The sequence below is a fragment of the Telmatherina bonti genome (genome assembly GCF_933228915.1).
Source record: "Telmatherina bonti genome assembly, chromosome: 12".
NCBI lineage: Eukaryota > Metazoa > Chordata > Actinopteri > Atheriniformes > Telmatherinidae > Telmatherina > Telmatherina bonti.
Window position 1 is genome coordinate 40,512,851 of NC_136610.1, and position 14,238 is coordinate 40,527,088.

Sequence of the window (14,238 nt, forward strand, 5' to 3'; positions counted from 1 at the left end):
TGGTAATGAGGTGGAACGGGAGATTCTCATTATGATGAGGTGGAACGGGAGATTCTCATGGTGATGATGTGGAACGGGAGATTCTCATTATGATGAGGTGGAACGGGAGATTCTCATGGTGATGAGGTGGAACGGGAGATTCTCATGGTGATGAGGTGGAACGGGAGATTCTCATGGTGATGAGGTGGAACGCGAGATTCTCATGGTGATGAGGTGGAACGGGAGATTCACATGGTGATGAGGTGGAACGGGAGATTCTCATGGTGATGAGGTGGAACGGGAGATTCTCATGGTGATGAGGTGGAACGCGAGATTCTCATTATGATGAGGTGGAACGGGAGATTCTCATGGTGAAGAGGTGGAACGCGAGATTCTCATTATGATGAGGTGGAACGCGAGATTCTCATGGTGATGAGGTGGAACGCGAGATTCTCATTATGATGAGGTGGAACGGGAGATTCTCATGGTGATGTGGTGGAACGGGAGATTCTCATTATGATGAGGTGGAACGCGAGATTCTCATCATGATGAGGTGGAACGGGAGATTCTCATGGTGATGAGGTGGAACGGGAGATTCTCATCATGATGAGGTGGAACGGGAGATTCTCATCAATATGAGGTGGAACGGGAAATTCTCATCATGATGAGGTGGAACGGGAGATTCTCATTATGATGAGGTGGAACGGGAGATTCTCATGGTGATGTGGTGGAACGCGAGATTCTCATTATGATGAGGTGGAACGGGAGATTCTCATCAATATGAGGTGGAACGGAAGATTCTCATCATGATGATGTGGAACGGGAGATTCTCATCATGATGAGGTGGAACGGGAGATTCACATGGTGATGAGGTGGAACGGGAGATTCTCATCATGATGAGGTGGAACGGGAGATTCTCATCATGATGAGGTGGAACGGGAGATTCTCATCATGATGAGGTGGAACGGGAGATTCTCATGGTGATGAGGTGGAATGGGAGATTCTCATGGTAATGATGTGGAACGGGAGATTCTCATCAATATGAGGTGGAACGGGAGATTCTCATCATGATGATGTGGAACGGGAGATTCTCATCATGATGAGGTGGAACGGGAGATTCACATGGTGATGAGGTGGAACGGGAGATTCTCATCATGATGAGGTGGAACGGGAGATTCTCATCATGATGAGGTGGAACGGGAGATTCTCATCATGATGAGGTGGAACGGGAGATTCTCATGGTGATGAGGTGGAATGGGAGATTCTCATCATGATGAGGTGGAACGGGAGATTCTCATGGTGATGATGTGGAACGGGAGATTCTCATGGTGATGAGGTGGAACGGGAGATTCTCATCATGATGAGGTGGAACGGGAGATTCTCATCATGATGAGGTGGAACGGGAGATTCTCATCATGATGAGGTGGAACGGGAGATTCTCATCATGATGAGGTGGAACGGGAGATTCACATGGTGATGAGGTGGAATGGGAGATTCTCATCATGATGAGGTGGAACGGGAGATTCTCATTATGATGAGGTGGAACGGGAGATTCTCATTATGATGAGGTGGAACGCGAGATTCTCATCAAGATGAGGTGGAACGGGAGATTCTCATGGTGATGAGGTGGAACGCGAGATTCTCATTATGATGAGGTGGAACGCGAGATTCTCATGGTGATGATGTGGAACGGGAGATTCTCATGGTGATGAGGTGGAACGCGAGATTCTCATGGTGATGAGGTGGAACGCGAGATTCTCATCATGATGAGGTGGAACGAGAGATTCTCATGGTAATGATGTGGAACGGGAGATTCTCATGGTGATGAGGTGGAACGCGAGATTCTCATTATGATGAGGTGGAACAGAAGATTCTCATGGTGATGAGGTGGAACGGGAGATTCTCATGGTGATGAGGTGGAACGGGAGATTCTCATGGTGATGATGTGGATCGGGAGATTCTCATGGTGATGAGGTGGAACGGGAGATTCTCATGGTGATGATGTGGAACGGGAGATTCTCATGGTAATGAGGTGGAACGGGAGATTCTCATTATGATGAGGTGGAACGGGAGATTCTCATGGTGATGATGTGGAACGCGAGATTCTCATTATGATGAGGTGGAACGGGAGATTCTCATGGTGATGAGGTGGAACGGGAGATTCTCATGGTGATGAGGTGGAACGGGAGATTCTCATGGTGATGAGGTGGAACGGGAGATTCTCATGGTGATGAGGTGGAACGGGAGATTCTCATCATGATGAGGTGGAACGGGAGATTCTCATGGTGATGAGGTGGAACGGGAGATTCTCATCATGATGTGGTGGAACGGGAGATTCTCATCATGATGAGGTGGAACGCGAGATTCTCATGGTGATGAGGTGGAACGGGAGATTCTCATGGTGATGAGGTGGAACGGGAGATTCTCATCATGATGAGGTGGAACGGGAGATTCTCATGGTGATGAGGTGGAACGGGAGATTCTCATGGTGATGAGGTGGAACGCGAGATTCTCATTATGATGAGGTGGAACGGGAGATTCTCATCATGATGAGGTGGAACGGGAGATTCTCATGGTGATGAGGTGGAACGGGAGATTCTCATGGTGATGAGGTGGAACGCGAGATTCTCATCATGATGAGGTGGAACGCGAGATTCTCATTATGATGAGGTGGAACGCGAGATTCTCATGGTGATGAGGTGGAACGCGAGATTCTCATTATGATGAGGTGGAACGGGAGATTCTCATGGTGAAGAGGTGGAACGCGAGATTCTCATTATGATGAGGTGGAATGCGAGATTCTCATGGTGATGAGGTGGAACGCGAGATTCTCATTATGATGAGGTGGAACGGGAGATTCTCATGGTGATGTGGTGGAACGGGAGATTCTCATTATGATGAGGTGGAACGGGAGATTCTCATCATGATGAGGTGGAACGGGAGATTCTCATGGTGATGAGGTGGAACGGGAGATTCTCATCATGATGAGGTGGAACGGGAGATTCTCATCATGTTGAGGTGGAACGGGAAATTCTCATCATGATGAGGTGGAACGGGAGATTCTCATTATGATGAGGTGGAACGGGAGATTCTCATGGTGATGTGGTGGAACGCGAGATTCTCATTATGATGAGGTGGAACGGGAGATTCTCATCATGATGAGGTGGAACGGGAGATTCTCATGGTGATGATGTGGAACGCGAGATTCTCATTATGATGAGGTGGAACGGGAGATTCTCATGGTGATGAGGTGGAACGGGAGATTCTCATGGTGATGAGGTGGAACGGGAGATTCTCATCATGATGAGGTGGAACGCAAGATTCTCATGGTGATGAGGTGGAACGGGAGATTCTCATGGTGATGAGGTGGAACGGGAGATTCTCATCATGATGAGGTGGAACGGGAGATTCTCATGGTGATGAGGTGGAACGGGAGATTCTCATGGTGATGAGGTGGAACGCGAGATTCTCATTATGATGAGGTGGAACGGGAGATTCTCATGGTGAAGAGGTGGAACGCGAGATTCTCATCATGATGATGTGGAACGCAAGATTCTCATGGTGATGAGGTGGAACGGGAGATTCTCATGGTGATGAGGTGGAACGGGAGATTCTCATCATGATGAGGTGGAACGGGAGATTCTCATGGTGATGAGGTGGAACGGGAGATTCTCATGGTGATGAGGTGGAACGCGAGATTCTCATTATGATGAGGTGGAACGGGAGATTCTCATGGTGAAGAGGTGGAACGCGAGATTCTCATTATGATGAGGTGGAACGCGAGATTCTCATGGTGATGAGGTGGAACGCGAGATTCTGATTATGATGAGGTGGAACGCGAGATTCTCATTATGATGAGGTGGAACGGGAGATTCTCATCATGATGAGGTGGAACGGGAGATTCTCATTATGATGAGGTGGAACGGGAGATTCTCATGATGATGAGGTGGAACGGGAGATTCTCATCATGATGAGGTGGAACGGGAGATTCTCATGGTGATGAGGTGGAACGGGAGATTCTCATGGTGATGAGGTGGAACGGGAGATTCTCATGGTGATGAGGTGGAACGCGAGATTCTCATTATGATGAGGTGGAACGGGAGATTCTCATGGTGATGATGTGGAACGGGAGATTCTCATTGTGATGAGGTGGAATGGAAGATTCTCATGGTGATGAGGTGGAACGGGAGATTCTCATTATGATGAGGTGGAACGCGAGAGTCTCATGGTGATGAGGTGGAACGCGAGATTCTCATTATGATGAGGTGGAACGGGAGATTCTCATGGTGATGAGGTGGAACGCGAGATTCTCATCAAGATGAGGTGGAACGGGAGATTCTCATGGTGATGAGGTGGAACGCGAGATTCTCATCAAGATGAGGTGGAACGGGAGATTCTCATGGTGATGATGTGGAACGGGAGATTCTCATGGTGATGAGGTGGAACGCGAGATTCTCATTATGATGAGGTGGAACGGGAGATTCTCATTATGATGAGGTGGAACGCGAGATTCTCATCAAGATGAGGTGGAACGGGAGATTCTCATGGTGATGAGGTGGAACGCGAGATTCTCATTATGATGAGGTGGAACGCGAGATTCTCATGGTGATGATGTGGAACGGGAGATTCTCATGGTGATGAGGTGGAACGCGAGATTCTCATGGTGATGAGGTGGAACGCGAGATTCTCATCATGATGAGGTGGAACGAGAGATTCTCATGGTAATGATGTGGAACGGGAGATTCTCATGGTGATGAGGTGGAACGCGAGATTCTCATTATGATGAGGTGGAACAGAAGATTCTCATGGTGATGAGGTGGAACGGGAGATTCTCATGGTGATGAGGTGGAACGGGAGATTCTCATGGTGATGATGTGGAACGGGAGATTCTCATGGTGATGAGGTGGAACGGGAGATTCTCATGGTGATGAGGTGGAACGGGAGATTCTCATGGTGATGATGTGGAACGGGAGATTCTCATGGTGATGAGGTGGAACGGGAGATTCTCATGGTGATGAGGTGGAACGGGAGATTCTCATGGTGATGAGGTGGAATGGGAGATTCTCATGGTGATGATGTGGAACGGGAGATTCTCATGGTGATGAGGTGGAACGGGAGATTCTCATGGTGATGAGGTGGAACGCGAGATTCTCATGGTGATGAGGTGGAACGGGAGACCTGATCGGCATGATGAAGAGGATGACCCAGAACTAGAAGGTGGACTTGACGCGTCCTGGTTTTACGGTAGTCAAAAAGATAATATCTCCATCAGGCTCCACCAGCTTTCTGAGTTCTCTTTTCACACCAGAACATTCATGTTTCATCATTAAAAGTTGTTTTTAACGTGGCGGATGCACACAGAGCTGAGCACACCTGTTGAAGGGTTCTGAACTTTTCCCATCAGGCCTTTGGGTTGCAGGCTGACGGTGGTCAGAGGAAGGGTTTCCTAAATGATGGGACTCTCTGGTGTCTTTGAAAGATAATTTGTATCTTCCTCCTACTTCATCAACCTTCCCATCGGTCATATCTCTCCTTCATTCTCTCAAGCATCTCCACCTTTTATCACCTGCTATGGTTTCTTTTCTTGCTAATTTCCATCATGGCTCTCTTGGTCTCTTTCCTCACCTCGCTCGCTGAGGAACCAGATGTGCACCTACAATGATTTATTCAGAGGCAGAGATTGGAGCTGAGAGATTGCTGCAGGCAGAATGCACTCAGCTTGAATTCAAATGCTTGAGTAGACTTCCTGCCATCATTCCTTATGCAAATGACTTTTTCCTCATTCATATGAATCATGCTTTTAGCTCTGGGCTTGAGAGAAATTGCATTGTCAGTGAAGATATGACATAATTTCATGACAATTATCAGCTGATCCTGTAAAAGGGTGAAAAATCGGTAGCAAGGACACAGTATCACCTCTGTTCATGTTCTCTCAGACTGCATGCAGAGATAGTTGTCTGCTGGACATATAACAATCTCTTATTTAACAGCTATAAACCTGTGCTTGTGTGTTTATTGATTCACAAGCAATAAGTTTGATTGATCTACTTTGAACATGATGGATTAGTCTTTGAGTGTGAGGCGCCTTTCAAACAGCAGCTGAACATGTGAGAGAAAGAGATCAACAATTAACCAAGTATACGCAGCTCATGCCATTTATATTGAACCATATAGCCATGTGTGTGTGCATGTGTGTATGTGAAACTGCTGAGGTTATTCGTCTTCAGATGTCCTGTGGAAAACTTGCCGAGAACCGGGAAGGCACACAGTCAGTGTCAAGAATAATTGCTTATTTTGGGGGGGTTAGTGTTGGAGGGATACGTTACACACTCTGGTCCGGCGGAGGGATACGTTACACACTCTGGTCCGGCGGAGGGATACGTTACACACTCTGGTCCGGCGGAGGGATACGTTACACACTCTGGTCCGGCGGAGGGATACGTTACACACTCTGGTCCGGCGGAGGGATACGTTACACACTCTGGTCCGGCGGAGGGATACGTTACACACTCTGGTCCGGCGGAGGGATACGTTACACACTCTGGTCCGGCGGAGGGATACGTTACACACTCTGGTCTGGCGGAGGGATACGTTACACACTCTGGTCCAGCGGAGGGATACGTTACACACTCTGGTCCGGCGGAGGGATACGTTACACACTCTGGTCCAGCGGAGGGATACGTTACACACTCTGGTCCGGCGGAGGGATACGTTACACACTCTGGTCCGGCGGAGGGATACGTTACACACTCTGGTCCGGCGGAGGGATACGTTACACACTCTGGTCCGGCGGAGGGATACGTTACACACTCTGGTCCGGCGGAGGGATACGTTACACACTCTGGTCCGGCGGAGGGATACGTTACACACTCTGGTCCGGCGGAGGGATACGTTACACACTCTGGTCCAGCGGAGGGATACGTTACACACTCTGGTCCGGCGGAGGGATACGTTACACACTCTGGTCCAGCGGAGGGATACGTTACACACTCTGGTCCGGCGGAGGGATACGTTACACACTCTGGTCCGGCGGAGGGATACGTTACACACTCTGGTAAGGCTGTTTCATCTGAAACCAGTCAAACCAGTATCAGGAGTTGGACCAACATGTTCAAAACATCGTCCAGTCCAGGTGACGGAAGGTTCTGCTCCCTGCATGGGTTGCGATGCGGCATGTGGGAATTCTGGAGGATGGGGTTGATCAGGCCTGTAGCCAAAGCTTCATCCACATCCCTTTTCATAGCTTTCTATTCTGAGCAGGTCAGTCGAGGCGACCTCTGGGTGGAGGAGTTCCAGGAAGCAAAGTCGATCATGGGGGGTAAAAGAAGCGGTCTCAGTCGTGTTTATTTAATCTTTCAGGTCCAAATAGTCATGTGATCACTTCCTGATGAATCTACGGGTGAGTCAGCCAGCTAGAGAGACGCAGCATGTCTGTCAGCAGTATGATGTCTGACATGTTGGTTCTTAAGGTCCTTCCATCCTCCATGAGAAGCGTCGTCTACAGCGGGGAGGGGCCACTGCAGGCGGCCATGTCTGCTTTATGGGCAATGAACCCTGCTGTTTCACATTTAATGAGCAACTTTGTTTGCGGCAGGTTGAGTCGCCACACAGTGGGGAGAGGTGTGTACGTAGCAGGGTGCACACCCCGCCGCGAACAAGAACAACGTTCTGGCTTCTTTTGGAGGATGGAACTAGTTTTAGTGTCATCATGTCCATTCAGGTGTAAAATATCTGACAAAAAGCCGTCAGACATAAAGATCCAAGATGGAAAAGTGGAATGTCTGTTTGAAAGGCACTTCCAGTTTGCACCAGGCCGGCCGTAGGAATGCACACGAGGTGGCAGAAACATGGACGGGGCGTCATGCTTCAGCTCTTGTTGTTGTTGTTATTGTTGTTTATAAACGTTTTCCTAACAGGACTGTTCGTAGAGTCCAACACTTCATCACTAACCAAAGACCGTCCATCCTGGGCGTCCAACCAGAAACTACAACTCCTGCTGGTACAGCTCCTAGGGTGACTGAGGCACCAAACCCCCTCACCACGATACGGTGGCAGCCCCTCAGGATGGAAACAGGATGGAAATATTATTGATACATCAAAATAAGAAACTAATAATTATCAATCATCAAAATTTTAACAACCAACAACAAAACAAATGTCTCATTAGAGGTCAAATAACAATAAACCAAAATATTAGACTGAGCTGAAATGTTTCAGTCAGGGGGGTCCAGCTCCGGTCCTGGAGGGTCACAACCCTGCAGGTTTTCCATGTATCCCTGCTCCAACACACCTGACTCAAACTAATCAGTCTTTGTGCAGAATTTGATCAGCTGTTGGATCCTTTTATCCCAGGACTCTGCAGGTTTTCCACACAGTGGACAGGTTTGTCGCATTTGGACATTTCTTGAGGAACATCTGTTTTCCAAAAATGGATGCAGACATGAAGCTCTATATGAGCTGCAGAAACCAGCAGGAGTGGGGAAAACAAGAAGTAAAACTTAGTGGGATTCTCCTCAAACCAGCATGTAGAAGTAGAGGCTGGGCGGAGCTTCCTGACGGGGTCGTTTCTCCTCCGTCTGATTGGCTCAGAGCGGACACACACATCTACTGCTCATGTATGATGAAGCAATGCTCACACTGACAGACTCACACACTCAGAGAAGCGACAATCCCCTGTAGACAGAACATATAGATGTTATATACGACTGTATTTATTGTTATTTAGTTATTAAGTATCTGATCTCACTGTATAAATCACTATGAGGGATTTAACAGCTTCCCTTAAAGTTTTACCGCTGCAGCAGCTCAGCCAGCGAGGGGGAGAAACCTGACACTCACCAATCAGGCTGCTTGTCAATTCATTTGCATACTAAATGCTGATTGGTTGTTCACTGGGAGGTGTTGCCCCCTCTTGCCCCTGCCTAAAGCCGGCCTCGGTTTGACATTAAAGAAAAGGGCAGACTCTATCCATACAAGAGAAGTGCATCTAGAGTGGCGCTTAGCGGGCTTTTGCAGCCGGTTAGGCTGCGCGGCTCATCAATACGACGGCCGGATCTCCTCTAACATATTCATGACTTGTTTCCAAAGCTTCTTCACATGCATGGACAAAATCATTCATACATGAGCAACCTCCTTGCTCTGCAGAGGGACTCAGCCACCAGGTGTGGAAAGGGCCATAATTGCACATAATTTTGTAGTTAGCTTAAAAACCTCCAGCAGATGTTCTGGGAAATGAGGTTAAGAGCAGGTGCATCTCTGGCATAATCAAGTAGGCTGCCTCCCACACAAGCAGCACCAGAGGCGAGTTATAAAATCCCCACCTTCCCTCCATCTCCTCCTGGGCTCGCTGCTCTCCATCAGGAGGAGAGAGGGAAAGATACGAGCCTTTAGGATAAGCCATGCTGGGGGCCACAGGGCCAACCTCCATGATAGCATTGGGTGCACATCATCAGTCCATCACAGAGCGGGAAAAGGTTTCCCATTAGGAGACATTCAGGAAACACATCATGACCGTGTTCACACATGGACCTCCATCTCACATATCACACACTTCAGCTGGACTGCGGTAAACACACCGTGGTGCAAGCTGGAAATAATAAGACATGCTGTGTGCAGGGTCAGGGTTCGGCTGCAGGGTCAGGGTTCAACTGCAGGGTCAGGGTTCGGCTGCAGGGTCAGGGTTCAACTGCAGGGTCAGGGTTCGGCTGCAGGGTCAGGGTTCGGCTGCAGGGTCAGGGATCGGCTGCAGGGTCAGGGATCGGCTGCAGGGTCAGGGTTCGGCTGCAGGGTCAGGGTTCGGCTGCAGGGTCAGGGTTCGGCTGCAGGGTCAGGGTTCGGCTGCAGGGTTAGGGGTCAGGGTTCGGCTGCAGGGTTAGGGGTCAGGGTTCGGCTGCAGGGTCAGGGATCGGCTGCAGGGTCAGGGTTCGGCTGCAGGGTCAGGGATCGGCTGCAGGGTCAGGGATCGGCTGCAGGGTCAGGGTTCGGCTGCAGGGTCAGGGTTCAACTGCAGGGTCAGGGTTCGGCTGCAGGGTCAGGGTTCGGCTGCAGGGTCAGGGTTCAACTGCAGGGTCAGGGTTCGGCTGCAGGGTCAGGGATCGGCTGCAGGGTCAGGGTTCAACTGCAGGGTCAGGGTTCGGCTGCAGGGTTAGGGTTCGGCTGCAGGGTCAGGGTTCGGCTGCAGGGTCAGGGTTCGGCTGCAGGGTCAGGGTTCGGCTGCAGGGTCAGGGTTCGGCTGCAGGGTCAGGGTTCGGCTGTAGGGTCAGTGTTCGGCTGCAGGGTCAGGGTTCGGCTGCAGGGTCAGGGTTCGGCTGCAGGGTCAGGGTTCGGCTGCAGGGTTAGGGGTCAGGGTTCGGCTGCAGGGTTAGGGTTCAACTGCAGGGTCAGGGTTCGGCTGCAGGGTCAGGGTTCGGCTGCAGGGTCAGGGTTCGGCTGCAGGGTCAGGGTTCGGCTGCAGGGTCAGGGTTCAACTGCAGGGTCAGGGTTCAACTGCAGGGTCAGGGTTCGGCTGCAGGGTCAGGGTTCGGCTGCAGGGTTAGGGTTCAACTGCAGGGTCAGGGTTCGGCTGAAGGGTTAGGGTTCGGCTGCAGGGTCAGGGTTCGGCTGCAGGGTTAGGGGTCAGGGTTCGGCTGCAGGGTTAGGGTTCGGCTGCAGGGTCAGGGTTCGGCTGCAGGGTCAGGGTTCGGCTGCAGGGTTAGGGTTCGGCTGCAGGGTTAGGGTTCGGCTGCAGGGTTAGGGTTCGGCTGCAGGATTAGGGGTCAGGGTTCGGCTGCAGGGTTAGGGTTCGGCTGCAGGGTTAGGGGTCAGGGTTCGGCTGCAGGGTTAGGGTTCGGCTGCAGGGTTAGGGGTCAGGGTTCGGCTGCAGGGTTAGGGGTCAGGGTTCGGCTGCAGGGTTAGGGTTCGGCTGCAGGGTTAGGGTTCGGCTGCAGGGTCAGGGTTCGGCTGCAGGGTTAGGGTTCGGCTGCAGGGTCAGGGTTCGGCTGCAGGGTTAGGGGTCAGGGTTCGGCTGCAGGGTCAGGGTTCGGCTGCAGGGTTAGGGGTCAGGGTTCGGCTGCAGGGTTAGGGGTCAGGGTTCGGCTGCAGGGTTAGGGTTCGGCTGCAGGGTCAGGGTTCGGCTGCAGGGTTAGGGGTCAGGGTTCGGCTGCAGGGTCAGGGTTCGGCTGCAGGGTTAGGGGTCAGGGTTCGGCTGCAGGGTTAGGGTTCGGCTGCAGGGTCAGGGTTCGGCTGCAGGGTTAGGGGTCAGGGTTCGGCTGCAGGGTCAGGGTTCGGCTGCAGGGTTAGGGTTCGGCTGCAGGGTTAGGGTTCGGCTGCAGGGTTAGGGTTCGGCTGCAGGGTCAGGGTTCGGCTGCAGGGTTAGGGTTCGGCTGCAGGGTCAGGGTTCGGCTGCAGGGTTAGGGTTCGGCTGCAGGGTCAGGGTTCGGCTGCAGGGTTAGGGTTCGGCTGCAGGGTTAGGGTTCGGCTGCAGGGTTAGGGTTCGGCTGCAGGGTTAGGGTTCGGCTGCAGGGTTAGGGTTCGGCTGCAGGGTCAGGGTTCGGCTGCAGGGTTAGGGTTCGGCTGCAGGGTTAGGGTTCGGCTGCAGGGTTAGGGGTCAGGGTTCGGCTGCAGGGTCGCCTCGTTACGAGCAGAGATGAGACACCAGAAGCAGAGCAGTGTTCTGGATAACCAGGCAACCTGCTAAAGAAACCATCTCAGTGCTGCTGCAGAGGAAACCTGTCATGAACTGAAGATCTGGGCTTAGAGCTAGACGGAGTCGTCGGGAATCATGTTAACCCTTTACATGGTCCATTTGTGTGTTAGCTGTAACGTGACCCTGCGATTGGCTCTGGTTGCCGCAGTGACGTGATGCCACCAGGCGTTCAAGCAGAATCTCCAGGGAGGCCTTCACATCTGGATCCTTCTGGTCGACCTGCACTAGGTTGCATTTTCATTCTGAATCAAGACATTGTTAGACAGAAGCTTCATTACCATCAGGACGACGACGCTGCTTAATCCGGTTCAAGGTCGCAGAGAAGCAAAGCCGTACAAAGTAGATCTGGTCCCTGAGAACCTAAAATACATATTTATCTAACAGTAAGGTTATTTCTCTACTAATTAAAACAAAAACAGAGCATCTGCTGGAAGAGGAAGGAAGATGAAGTTTAATTGCTAGTTACCAGAACGATGGCTGATGATCTCTGATGGGGGCTCGGGGGGAGTTTAGGATGAAAAAGCAGGTTTTTCTCTCTTCAAAGGAAGCAACTGAGGCAACGGATTGATATGAAGACGTTGTCAATCATTCCGGTGAAGCGGGCAGGTTTCCTCCACTACGACACCACAACTCTTTGTGGATATAAATACAGCTCATTTCCATTCCCCACCAAGGAAGCTTTCCACTTCCTCTTCTTATGTAAGAGTGTGTGTTTGGTCTGTCTGGCCATGAATGGGCCTTTGTGTTCGCCAGTCAGTCTGTGGCATTGATTTAACACACGCCTGCAGCGACTGCAGAAAAACATAATCAATGATATTTTCTTAAACAGGATTTGTTGGACAGATTAGCAGACAGGACGTACAGCAGTGCTGCAGTCGCTGCTCCTCTGAAAGGTCCGATGTCTTCGTAACGACAGCTGCGCTGCGTAGAGCTAGCATGGTCGCTCCTCCAGATAGCCCCGCCCATCCGTTCTGCTTTACTGCTCATTCACGTTTGTCCTAAAAGTTCAGCACAAACATCTTAACCATGACTCTCAGACCTTTCCCTGATGACATTTATTTATATATGAAAAACTGCATCAAAGAGAGTTGGTGTGTTCCTTCAGCAGCCTGCAGCCACATGCAGAAACTGTGTGTGTGTGTGTGTGTCTTTCTACACACTAACTGCTCTTTACAAAGCAAGGCGTGACATCAGGCACTACAAACAGAAAGTCCACGTGGTTTGATCGGCTTCAGGATGAAAACAAAGGAAGTTGGATCAAACGGAGTTTCCCAGATCGTCCAGAAACTGATCCATGTTTGGTTCAGCGGAAATAAATAAAGAGGAAGAGATTGTAAACATTCTGAGAAACTTGATTGATCTCAGCGACGTCCCTGTTTCTGCAGCAGAACCTGGAGACAGACCACCTGCAGACAGACCACCTGCAGACAGACCACCTGGAGACAGACCACCTGGAGACAGACCACCTGCAGACAGACCACCTGCAGACAGACCACCTGGAGACAGACCACCTGCAGACAGACCACCTGCAGACAGACCACCTGCAGACAGACAGACCACCTGCAGACAGACCAGCTGGAGACAGACAGACCACCTGCAGACAGACAGACCACCTGGAGACAGACAGACCACCTGGAGACAGACCACCTGGAGACAGACCACCTGCAGACAGACAGACCACCTGGAGACAGACAGACCACCTGGAGACAGACAGACCACCTGGAGACAGACCACCTGGAGACAGACAGACCACCTGGAGACAGACCACCTGGAGACAGACAGACCACCTGGAGACAGACAGACCACCTGGAGACAGACCACCTGGAGACAGACCACCTGCAGACAGACAGACCACCTGGAGACAGACAGACCACCTGCAGACAGACAGACCACCTGCAGACAGACAGACCACCTGGAGACAGACAGACCATCTGGAGACAGACCACCTGCAGACAGACAAACCACCTGGAGACAGACCACCTGCAGACAGACAGACCACCTGCAGACAGACCAGCTGGAGACAGACAGACCACCTGCAGACAGACAGACCACCTGGAGACAGACAGACCACCTGGAGACAGACCACCTGGAGACAGACCACCTGCAGACAGACAGACCACCTGGAGACAGACAGACCACCTGGAGACAGACAGACCACCTGGAGACAGACCACCTGGAGACAGACAGACCACCTGGAGACAGACCACCTGGAGACAGACAGACCACCTGGAGACAGACAGACCACCTGGAGACAGACCACCTGGAGACAGACCACCTGCAGACAGACAGACCACCTGGAGACAGACAGACCACCTGCAGACAGACAGACCATCTGGAGACAGACCACCTGCAGACAGACAAACCACCTGGAGACAGACCACCTGGAGAAAGACAGACCACCTGGAGACAGACCACCTGCAGACAGACAGACCACCTGGAGACAGACCACCTGCAGACAGACCAGCTGGAGACAGACAGACCACCTGCAGACAGACCACCTGGAGACAGACAGACCACCTGGAGACAGACCACCTGGAGACAGACCACCTGCAGACAGACAGACCACCTGCAGACAG